General features: G+C 39.0%; 1 long non-coding RNA gene across 1 annotated transcript in view; it reads left to right on the top strand.

Moving 5' to 3' along the window:
• LOC105747666 (uncharacterized) overlaps positions 1-7,543 on the top strand; it is a 43,397-nt gene extending 35,854 nt beyond the window's left edge. Inside the window, exon 4 of the long non-coding RNA XR_011649015.1 lies at positions 1,478-7,543. This is a non-coding gene — a long non-coding RNA (uncharacterized lncRNA). The remainder of the gene's footprint in view (positions 1-1,477) is intronic.
• Positions 7,544-12,485: the final 4,942 nt, after the last annotated feature.

The following is a 12,485-nucleotide window of genomic DNA, read 5'->3' as shown; positions in this document are numbered from 1 at the left end:
TATGCATTTGCTTAGTCCAGTTGCTCCTTAAGTTTATTTTTATCTTTAAAAAATTAAGATCCATCTACAATCTGTTTAGAATAAAAAGTATTCTTCTTGACTTCTGCTTTCAACAAATATTTAAACCAGCAATAAAAAATTTTGCCTTATGTTTCTTCTATTATTGTTTGTACACTTACAGCTGTATCACTGATGATTTTTTAAAAATAGGAAGTTGAGGCTTAAAATATACAGAGTTCCTATTTGGGGCAATAGAAAAGTGAATACATAGTGAAACATAGTGAATGTAATTAACAGCACTGAATTATATATTTGAGTGTATTACAAGGGTAAATTTTACATTGTGTATATGGTAGTTAAATCAATTTTTTTAAAAATCTGTAGAACTGCATGATACAAAACAGTGAACCCTAAGTTAAACCATGGACTGTAGTTAATAATATAATGATAAAAATGTGCTTTCATCAATAGTAACAAATGTATCACACCAATGCAAGGTGTTAATAATTGGTATGTAGGAATTCTGTATTTCATGCATGATTGTTCTGTAAACGTACAACTCCTCTAATAAAAAAAGAAAAAATTAATCACCAAAAATAGCTTTAAAAGAGGTTTACTAAAGTACTTAATCAAACACTCTGCCTTCCTGTTCAGTGAAGTAGCCGCCTCCTTACCTGTAACTAAATTACACTGTGCCTATAAAAATCAGACACACTCACTCCATGCTTAGCTCTAAAAGTCTGGAGTTTGACAGAAATTAGGCAAAGTGAAAACACTTACCATCCCATAACAAACAGCTCCACGTTCCCCATACTCAAAAAACCAAATACAATGAGAATTGTTTGATTTTTTTCCCCACTAGAGATAAAATAAGCCAGTGCAGCATTGTTTTAATCACCAGGATATCATTATTTTCCATTACAAAAATAAACCTTTACCCTTCTCTGGTGTGCTTTGCTCTTTTTACATTCCCTGCAATGGTAAGGAGTGGGCAGAGAAGCCCAGGCCAAACACCTTGGACTGCTTTGCCTTGGTAAGTCAGCAAGCTAGTGAAGGAGCACGTGGTGACAGCAGGCTGTGCTCTAAGAGCCTGTGCCTCCTTCCCCAGACCAGGTGATGCTGTGTTGTTTCCAGTTAGGAGGGAAAGGCTGGTTTTGTATGGTAGCAGTCATGAGATTTTTGCACTTTACTTCCTGAAGATTCCATTTTTAGAAAAGAGGGGTAGACAGGAATCATTAGTACCCCTGAGGTAGGGTAAGTGACAGGTTGAATACAGCACACTGACGTGGTGTACATTGACATGTGCAGACAAGCAGTTTGTGCATTATGGAGAGTTGGAAGGAGAGTTTGAAAAGGGATTTACCTTTCCAGGGTATTGAAAAATGTCATTGTTCAGGATGGCTGAATGCATTGATGACATGCTAATTTCACAAGCAATGCCAAATCACTCTTCTACTCTCTGATCTTTCTCTTACAGTGGGTGATAGCACTGGAGTTATAAACTGCATCTGCTGGGAAAAGTTGAGCAATGCTGAGTCTTCATCAGGTAATTTTATTTGTCATGCTTCTTCACTTCTCAGGTTTCCAGTGGATTTCACTTAAGGTAGCCTATCCGAGCAGCTGTAGGGATAAATTTCTCTTTTATTCCCTGGTGAATTACATTGATCATCTGGAAGCAGTGGACCCAGGGCTCTGGCTGCCCTGATAATGAACACCATGGAGGAGGCAACTGTTTTTCTTTTAGATGCTCACTTCCTCCTAATTGTACAGGAAAGTAAATAAGGTACTGGGAGGCATCAGGAGTTCATTTTTACCATGTCAGTTATTACATAAGTTAAGATGCTGTAGCCCAATTGCTAGCCAAGTCAGAACACCCCTCCACGAATCCTGTCACTTGACCCAAGATGATTTTTAAGACTTCTCTTAATGTTGTCACTTATTTCTATACTGGCATGATTCTGAAATCTCTAATATGTTCAAACAAATGTACCAGGAATTCTAAGATTGAAGTGAATGTAAAATAAGATTCTTTGGGAAGTTAGTCATCAAATAATATAAACTGAGGAAAACTTATAAATTGTATAGCAAATAAGACACATTAATGATAAGTGAAACAGCACTGGAATTACTTGAAAGCATTTTATTAGTTCTTAGGTTCTTTTGCAATTGCTTAAGTTCATAGTGTTAAAAATAATCATGCATTGTTGGTGAGAATTTTTGGCTCAAAAAAAAGCTACAGAAACAAGAACGTTTGTTTTTTGCTGCTCTGTTACACATGTAGCATGCCAACATATACAGTGGGCTTATTCAATAAATGTTATCTTCTCTAATATCCAATATCTACTATCTATTTTCTTGTGTTATCATGAGAATGTCTAACACCTGGAGTGATTTCTTCTTTTCTTTTTCTCATTGCTTGTCATATCTCACCTTCCTGCTTTTACTATACTAACTCATATAATGCTCATTTGCTTAATCTTCTATTATACTTACATTTAGGATTTGGCCATCTGTTTCACACAATTTTGGTATTCCTGTTTCCTAGTTAGGGTACATTTAAATCAGCAGCAGTGATTTTCCTAGGAAACTTTGGAGTTAAAAACAAAATTAACAGGGACAATAGATTTTTGTGCAGCAAGAAATAAACCCATAAGATAAGCGGACTTGGGGATTTTCATATTTGTCTAGGATATTAAAATAATTTACAGATTTCCGTTTTATTAAAGTCTTCAATCAGAAGGTGGATTTGGAATATACATTCTTATTTTAGATTGGGGTTGGCAAATATTTTCAGTTTTTCAGGGCCATATATAAGCATACCTCATTTTATTGTGCTTCACAGATACTACACATTTACAAATTGAAGGTTTGTGGCAACCCTGTGTCCAGCAAATCTATTGGCACCCTTTTTCCAATAGCATGTGCTCACTTAGTGTCTGTGTAATTTTGGTAGTTCTCTCAATATTTCAAACTTTTTCATTTATTATTATATCTGCTATGGTGAGCTGTAATCAGTGATCTTTGATGTTACTATTGTGATTGTTTTAGGGGATCACAAACTATGCCCATATTAGATGATGGGCTTAATCAATAAATGTGTGTATTTCAACTGCTCCACTAATGAGCCATTCCCTGTCTCTTTCCATTTTCCTGGAGCTCCCTATTCCCTGACACACATTAGTTTTGAAATTAGACCAATCAATAACCTTACTATGGCCTCTAAGTGTTCATGTAAAAGAGTCATATGTCTCTCAATTCCAAAGAAGGAAGTCATGTTGAAACCTAAAATAAGCTGGAAGCTAGGCCCGTTGTCCCAAACAGTCAAAATGTAACATAAAGGAAAAGTTCTTGAAGGAAATTAAAAGTGTTATCACAGTGAATACATGGATGCTAAGAAAGTGAAAATAGTCTTATTGCTGATATGGAATATTTTAGTGGCGTAGATAGAAGATCCAACCAGCCACAACATTCCCTTAAGCCAAAGCCTGATCCAGAGCAAGGCCCTAATTCTCTTAATGTCTGTGAAGGCTAATAGAAGTAAGGAAGCTGCAGAAGAAAAATTTAAAGATAGCAGAGGTTGGTTCATGGGTTTAAGGAAAGAAGCCATCTTCATAACGTAAAAGTACAAGGTGAAGCAGCAAGTGCTGATGTAGAAGCTGCAAGTTATCCAGAAGATTTGGTAAGATAATTGATGAAGGGGGCTGCACCAAACAATAGATTTTCAATGTAGACAAAACTGCCTTCTATGGAAGACAATGCCATCTAGGACTTCCATAGCTAGAGAGGAGGAGTGAATGCCTGGCTTCAAAGCTTCAAAGGACAGGCTGACTCTCTTGTTAGGGGCTAATGAAGCTGGGGACTATACACTGAAGCCAGTGCTCATTTATCATTCCAAAAATCCTAGAGACCTTAAGATTTCTGCTACATCTGCTCTGCCTGTGCTCTGTAAATGGTACAATACCTGGATGACAGCACATCTGTTCACAACCTGGTTTACTGAGTATTTTAAGCCCACTGTTGGAACCTATTGCTTAGGGAAAAAAATGTTCCTTTCAAAATGTTACTGCTCTTTGGCAATGCACCTGATCATCCAAGAGTTCTGATGGAGATGTACAATGAGATTAATGTTGTTTTCATGCCTGCTAACATAACATCCATTTTGCAGCCCATCAACCAAGGTGTCATTTGAGTTTCAAGTCTTATTATTTAAGAAATGTATTTTGTAAGGCTATAAGGTGCCACAGAGTGTGATTCCTCTGATGGATCAGGGTAAAGTACATTGAAAACCTTCTGGAAGAAGTAGATTGTCTGAGTAGTCCTATATCTATTAAATAAATTAATAGATAAAAAATTGCCACATAAATCAAGCAAAATGAACAAGCAAATGAAGTACCAACTGAGCACTTCATTTTTCCTTTTTCTTAAAGCCTTTACTCTGAGACATGATGGAAAACTTGACAGGTATGTGTGAAAAAATAAGACAGATCACAATCAAGTGAAGATAACCTAATCAGAAAGCTTAAATGCCTTGTCAGCTAATGTAGAGGCTGAAGTACTAGGAGTGTGACATACTATAGGGCTGAGAGAAATGAGTACTAACATTCCTCTCCTTCTTTCTTACTCTCTCCTTCAACAGAATCCATACAAACCTCCCATAATCTTTCTCAAGGGTAGCCATGTCCTCACGGACCTCAGAAAACTCCCCTTCCTCCATCCCCACACCCCATGTACCAGTGAACAAAGGCAACTTTGGCATACATCAGCTCAAACGTTTGGTCCAGATGAGTCAGGTCTCAGCAGTGGCTGTGGTGTTGCTCAGCATGCATACAGCTTGGTGAAACTTGGCCAAGTCTTCACCAGGTACCACAGTGGTAGGCTGATAATTAATGCCAACCTCAAAGCCAGTAGACACCAATCCACAAACTGTATGCTACACTTGGTCTTGATGGTGGCAATGGCAGCATTGACATCTTTGGGAACCACGTCACCACAGTACAACAGGCAGTAAGCCATGTATTTCCCATGGTGAAGGTCGCATTGGTAATCTCTGCTACAGAAAGCTGTTCATGATAGGCTTTCTCAGCAGAGATAACAGAGATATATGTGGCCAGAGGAAAGTGGATGTGGGGATAGGGCACCAGATTGGTCTGGAATTCTGTTAGATCAACATTTGGGGCCTCATCAAACCTGAGGAAAGCAGTGATGGAGGACACAATCTGGCTAATAAGGTGGTTAAGGTTGGTATAGGTGGGGTGCTCAATATGGAGATTTCTACAACAGATGTCATACATGGCTTCATTGTCTACCATGAAGGCACAATGTGAGTGCTCCAGGGTGCTGTGGGTGTGATGAGGATGGAGTTGTAGGGCTTGACTACAGCTGTGGAGACCTGAGGAAATGGGTAAATGGAGACCTCCAGCTTAGAGTTCTTGCCATAATCAACAGAAAGCCATTCCATCAGCAGAGAGGTGAACGCAGAACCGGTTCCTCCAGCAAAGCTGTGGAAAACCAAGAAGCCCTGAAGACCAGTGCACTTGTCAGTCAGCTTAGGAATTCTGTCCAGAACCATGTCGATGATCTCCTTACCAATGGTGTAGTGCCCACTGGCAGCATCTTCCTTGCCGTGATGAGCTGCTTACGGTGGAAGAGCTGGTAGTAGGTGCCAGTGTGAACTTCATCAATGGCTATGGGTTCCAGGTCCACAAACACTGCCCTGGGCACATGCTTGCCAACACCAGGCTCACTGAGGTGTTGAAGGAGTCATCTTCTCCCCCAATGGTCTTGTCACTTGGAATCTTGCCATCAGGCTGGATGCCATGTTCCAGGCAGTACGACTCCCAGCAGGCACTGACAATCTGGACACCAGCCTGGCCAACATGGATGGAGATGCACTCACACATGGTAGCTACAGGATGGAAGGAAAAGTCAACAGGAGCAGACACTGGGTTCTAGTTACTGTTCCCAGTAAGGTAAGAGTCGAGGTAAGTAACACATTCCTTTCATTTTTTTTATGGCTGAATAATATTCCTTTGAAAATATGTACCACATTTTGTTTATCCATTCAGCTGTTGTTGACACTTGGGTTGCTTCCACTTTTTGGCTATTGTGACAATGCTGCAATGAACAGTGATGTATAAAAATTTTTTAAAAAGAAAACCTTCTGGAAATATTCACCATTCTAGATGCCATTTAAGAGCATTTGTGATTCATGGATGAAGGTAACACTATCAGCATTAACAGGAGTTTAAAAGAAATTGATTCCAGCCCTTTTAGATGACTTTGAGGGGTTCAAGACTTCAGTTGAGGAAGTAACTGCAGATGTGGTAGAAATAATAAAAGAACTAGGATTTTAAGTGCAGCCTGAAGATGTGACTGCAATCTCATGATAGAAGTTAAGCAGATAAGGAGTTGCTTCTTATGGATGAGGAAAGAAAATTGTTTCTTGAGATGGAATCTACTCCTGGTAATGATGCTCTGAACATTACTGAAATGACAACAAAGAATTTAGAATATTACATAAACTTAGCTGATAAAACAGCAGCAGGATTTGAAAGGATTAACTCCAATTTTGAAAGTTCTAGTGATGGATGTAGCATGACTGAATACGTGAAAGTAACTTGTTTTTCTCCCTGTTGCTAGGATACAAAGAAAAGAATTATGTAAATCAGAAGGTAATGAAATGCAACCCTCTCTTTGGGCCAAATTCCACTTTTGGTGGTCAAGAATATCCTGTTGAAGTATATAAACCAGCTTCAACCAGTTGGCCGGACCTGCGCAGAAGCAGCCCCTTGCTATCCTTACTTCAACTTGCTTAATTAACATAGTAAAATTCCCACCCAGGGGTGGAGTTATCCACCCCTTTATTTGATCATGCAATGTATGTGCAAGTGTGAGTTCCTGAACATACTAATCATACAATTATGTAACCAACTATGTGTGTTCATCCGTATGCATAAAAAGTAATGCATAATCAAAGCCAATGCTAAGTAGTAACTTAGGTATTTAAACAAGAGTAAAACTGCAGCACAGGGAGTCAGGTCTAAATCACTTTATTTTATTTATTTATTTATTTATTTTTCTCTCCCCTTGCCCCCCCCCCCAGTTGCCTGCTCTCTGTGTCCATTTGCTGTGTGTTCTTTGTGACCACTTCTATCCTTAGTGGTCATACTAAGCGGGCCTGGGAATCTGTGTTTTCTTTTTGTTGCATCATCTTGTTGTGTCAGCTCTCTGTGTGTGCGGCGCCATTCTTGGGCAGGCTGCACTTTCTTTCGCGCTGGGTGCTCTCCTTATGGGGTGCACTCCTTGCATGTGGGGCTCCCCTATGCAGGGGACACCCCTGCATGGCACGGCACTTCTTGCACACATCAGCACTGCACATGGGCCAGCTCCACACAGGTCAAGGAGGTCTGGGGTTTGAACTGCGGACCTCCCATGTGGTAGGCAGTTGCCCTATCCATTGGGCCAAGTCCATTTCCCTCTAAGTCACTTTAAACTGGCCTTGGCTCCTTACCTCTGCAGATGTAATAAATGTGAGTTTGCTTAACTCTCGTGTTGAAGTTTTCTTCATGCCATCTCTGGTTATCCATAAAAGCCCTGCTTTGAGGCCTAACACTAGTGTGGATAAAATGCTATCAAACAGCATTGGATGCTAAGAGAAATCTTTCATGAAAGAAAGATTTAATTGATGTGGTAAACTTCATTGTCTTATTCTCAGAAATTGCCACAGCCACCCCAATCTTTGGGGTGATGACCCTGACCAGTCATCACCCATCAAAATCAAGTCAAGAAAGCAGCTGTGGCTCAACTGATTGGGCTCCCATCTACCATATAGGAGGCCCTGGGTTCGTGTCCCACAGCCCTGGGTTTGTGACCCAGGACCTCCTTGGAAGGCAAGCTGGCCCGTGCCCACAGAAAGCTGATAGCCTGCACCAGTGAAGAGCTGACAGCCCGTGCCTGCAGAGAGCTGACAGCCCGCGCCCATGGAGAGTTGGCATAGCAAGATGACATGACAGAAAGGGAGACAAGCAGACACAGAAGAGCACTCAGTGAACGGACACAGAGAGCAGACAGCAAGCAAGCCGCGGGACGGGGAGGGGAATAAATAATAAATAAACAAATAAATCTTTTTAAAAAATAACCTTTTTCTTCAAAAAAACTCAAGGCAAGACCCACCACCAACAAAAAGGTTACAACTTGCTGATTCTGTGAGAGTCAAACCTTTCATTATATTCATTAAATTACACGTTTTTAGCTCTACTTTTAGTAATTTGGCTCACCCTTTAAATGAAACAGCCTCTTTTTCTCAGAACAGAAATCATTCTGCTAATTTCAGTGGTGCAATATGAACAATTTATCATCTATACTTTCTGAATAATTACAATGAAATTGAAAATTTTAATACCTTTAAAATGTGGCATAAGTAGAAGAGGATTTGGGGATAAGAACAAATGGAATAGCCTTCTAAAAAGTAAGCATTTTTTAAAAAGTCTTGGAGAACTTTTGGAGTTCTCCAAAACTTGGAGAACTGGATATCCATATCTACCTTATATAAAAATTAACTCAAGATGTTATCAAAGATCTAAATATGAGAGCCAAGACCATAAATTGTCCAACAATGAGAATGGCAATTAGGTTTTCCACTTCATATTGTAATATTAAACAAAACAAAATAAAAAATTCATACCTAATTGTGGGACAATTATCCTGCATGATTCTTCCAAAGCTAATTTCCCAGTCCCCTTAAATACCATTCTTCCTAGGTTGATGCCTAAGATGTTTTTGACTCAGGAGATAAAAAGCGTGTCAGGCTAATTCCTAAAGCTGTTGCTCTCAAGTGCTACCAAGTGGGCCTGTTAGCCTTATTTCTTTTCTTCTAGTTTTTCATTCTCCTCTTCCTACAGGTGGACTTTAAGAATTTTACCACTTCCAAATCAATCCATAGTATATCTAAGATTGCTAGAGAGCTGCTACCAACAAAGGGAATTGTTTTCCAATAAAGGTAGTTTTGATAAATATATAAAAGAGCTGCAATGTATTTTGTTTTCCTTCATATCAAAAAGTATATTAGTTATTTAAAAACACTCAATTATTGTTTTTTAAAAAAATCAATTATGAAAGATGATGGCATGATTAAGGCTATAAAGCAAGAAGTGAAAAATCTGTCCTTGTATTTCCTTAAGGTACCTGTTAACAATATATCCTTGATATTTGTCAATACATTTACAAATGCACATATTTGAGATGTTTTCCTCTGGCTTTTTTGTTTTCCAAACTACAATTATTCTTTAAACCAAGAGTTTTCAGGGAAGCAGATGTGGCTCAAGCAGTTGGGTACCCACCTTCTACATAGGAGGTCTTGGGTTTGGTTTCCAGTGCCTCCTAAAGATTAGCAAGACAGCAAGCTGATGCAATGAGCTGTCATGGCAAGCTGAGGTAACAAGATGAAGCAACAAAGAGACACAACAAGGAAACAAATTGAGAGAAAATCAAGTAGGGAGTGGAGGCAGCTCAAGCAATTAGGCACCTCCCTGAGGGTAGGGGGCCAGGGAGAAAGAAATAAAATAAATCTTTTTAAAAATGTTTTCAATGTCAGCACTATTGACATTTGGGGCCAGATGATTCTTTGTTGTTGGGTGGCTCTCCTGCATGCTGTAGAGTGTTTAGCAGCATTCCTGGCCTTCACCTATTTAGAGGCCCATAGCAGACCCCAGCTGTGACATTCCAAAATGTCTCCTGTATAACCAAATGCCCCCTGGCACACTGTTAGTGCAAATTGGCATTATAGATTGCGATTATAAGGAGGAGATTAAAGTTATGGTGCAAGCTGTGAGCCAGGTACAAATTACTCTAGGGCAACGTATAGCTCAATTACTTTTATTACTTATCATAAACCATTGACACTTCATTTTAATAGAGAAGGAGGATTTGGATCCACAGGAAATGAAATTTATTGGCAAACTTTCGTAGGCAGTGATCGGCCTGAAGTTACTATTACTGTTAATGGAAAGGTGTTTTTAGTGTTAATAGACACACTGGGTAAGTCCAATGAACGAGAGAGTAGGAATCGCAACTCTGCTGAGGCTCAGGGCCCAGCTGGCACAAGGACAGTCCAGAGATTCAAGTCTCCTGAGCACACACCAACCCCAGCACCAACTACAGGTTTGGTAAAAGGGACAGAAAAGGCATGTGTAGAAAGGTCGCATCTGAGTCCAACTCCATCACACTCAGGAGCACAAATTCCAAAGTAGGGCCCCCTGGCAAGGCTCTGAACACCAGAGCCATCTGTCATGACTGTATAACCTGTGAGTTTCCATAGCCTTGAGGAGCACCAGTACCAGTACCACTTCCTTGGTCTGCCAGTAGATGGTGGTCTTAGCCAACCTATCAGTTCAAACCCCCGGTTTGAATGTGTTAGCTACAAAAGCAACCTCAACAGGGTGACAGAGGTTCCTTCCTCCAGGCTATTCAGAACCTCACAAATCAAACTTTCTCAGAAGTTCTTCTCCAACCTTTGCTGGCAGCACCCTCCCTTTTCCCTGGTAGGAAGTAATTCTACTCCCCTCTGCATCCTCAACAACCAGTCCCAGTCAGTAAGGATGGTGTTTGTGAGAGTTAGATATCTTTCATCCCATATGCAAACAATAGTGCAGACCCACACAGCCTGGAAGTGCTCCTGGAAGACAGAGCAAATTCATTGGCCAAAAGCTGAATTAGCCTTAGACTGCATCCCTCTCTCTCCCATTTCCTGGGGTGGTGGACACCTGTAGCCTAACTTGCAGGCTTAAGTTACCAAAAAGATCTTGGAAACTGTCTTCAAGTTGACATCCTACAAATCACAATTTTACTTAATATAAAGCTTGTCGGAATAATAAGTCAATTTGGTTAAAAGCAGATTTACATTTTTCAGCATTGTAAATAACTACTAGTTATAATGCTAGCTTATTTTATCAGTAAAACTGTATAAATTTAGGGACATCATACCTAAGCAGAGTTAAATTTTACCTGTGTTGTACTTGTCATTGATAACTCAGAAAGCATAGATCTTTTTATTTAAGTAACAATATTAAACTAATCCCATTTAACAAAGGTTTATCTAAATTATGTGAATCTGAGGTTTTTTAAAACATTTAGATGTAGTTCTAATGAATGCTCTTTTTTCCCACTGGAAATATTCAAAGTTTGGTTTCCTTAATTTCTAATATTTCAGTATTAATTTATACATAAATGCTTATTCATCTTTAAGGCAATTGGGGTAGAGCTCTTTTAAGGAGATTTTATGTTAATTTGGTAATACCATCAGAAGGTATTATACATCAATCAAACATACAGACAGACACAAAGAGAGAACTTATAGCTTCAATTATACATTTTTCAGCTATTAGATGTAAGAACACAGAAACAAAGAGATATAAAACTCACTAGTTTATATGGTATTTTAAAGTCTTGCAATTTCTCAGTAGACTCAGTACCAATTGAAATTGGCATCCCATTTGGCCTAATACAGGAGCCCTGTTTCTCAAGTGCAGTCCCTGAGTTGAGTAAATTTGCTTATTTGGAACATTCCCATATTTGCTATTGCAACTTTAAATCGTCCTTAGTGAGATATTTGCTATTTGGTTAGATAGGCACAGCTTATAGCTCCATAATTTTTGAACATGTAATTGCCATAGTGCTGGAGTTTTAGAACTTTGAGGGTCTCATCTTTTATCATTTCACTTACTGACCTGTGCACTCAACAAAGAAGCCAACAGTAGCAAAATTGAAAGTGCAGAATGAACTGAACACAAGGGACTCAGACTCAAAATATGAGCCTATTTGTCAGTAAGATTGATCCATTAACCTGGACAAGCCCTTTTTAAAAAATTAATAGACTTTATTTTTAGAACAGTTGTAGATTTACAGAAAAATGAATAATTGTACAGAGAGTTCCCATATACCCCTACCTGCCATTCAGTTTCCCCTATTATCATCCACTTATATTAGTGTTGTACATTTGCTACAATTGTTGAACCAATATTGATGCAGGACTAGTAACTAAAGTTCTTAGTTTCATTAAGGTTCAAGTCTTATGTTGTACAATTTTATTGGTTTTGACAATTAATAATATCATGCAACAGTTACTCCTGCCATTACACTATAGAATAGTTTCATTGCCCCCCAAAATCAATTGTCCTTCACTTTTCATCCCTATCCTGCCCCTGAATCCCTGGAAATTATTGATATTTTTATAGACACTATAGTTTTGCTTTTTCAGATGTCAGATATTTAGAATCATACAGTTGGTAGTATTCATAGAGTGGCTTCTTTCACTTAGCAACATGTACTTTACTTTCTTCCATGTCTTTTTGTGGCTTGTTAGCTCATTTCTTTTTATTGCTGACTAATACTCTGTTGTGTGGATGTAACAGAATTTGTATAGCAATTAACCTATTGAAGAACAACTTGGCTGCTTCCAATTTTTGGAAATTACGAATAAAGCATTATAA

The sequence above is a fragment of the Dasypus novemcinctus genome, chromosome 6, assembly GCF_030445035.2.
Source record: "Dasypus novemcinctus isolate mDasNov1 chromosome 6, mDasNov1.1.hap2, whole genome shotgun sequence".
Taxonomy (NCBI): domain Eukaryota; kingdom Metazoa; phylum Chordata; class Mammalia; order Cingulata; family Dasypodidae; genus Dasypus; species Dasypus novemcinctus.
The sequence above is the reverse complement of the archived record's forward strand: the minus strand, read 5'-3'. Positions and strand labels throughout refer to the sequence as shown.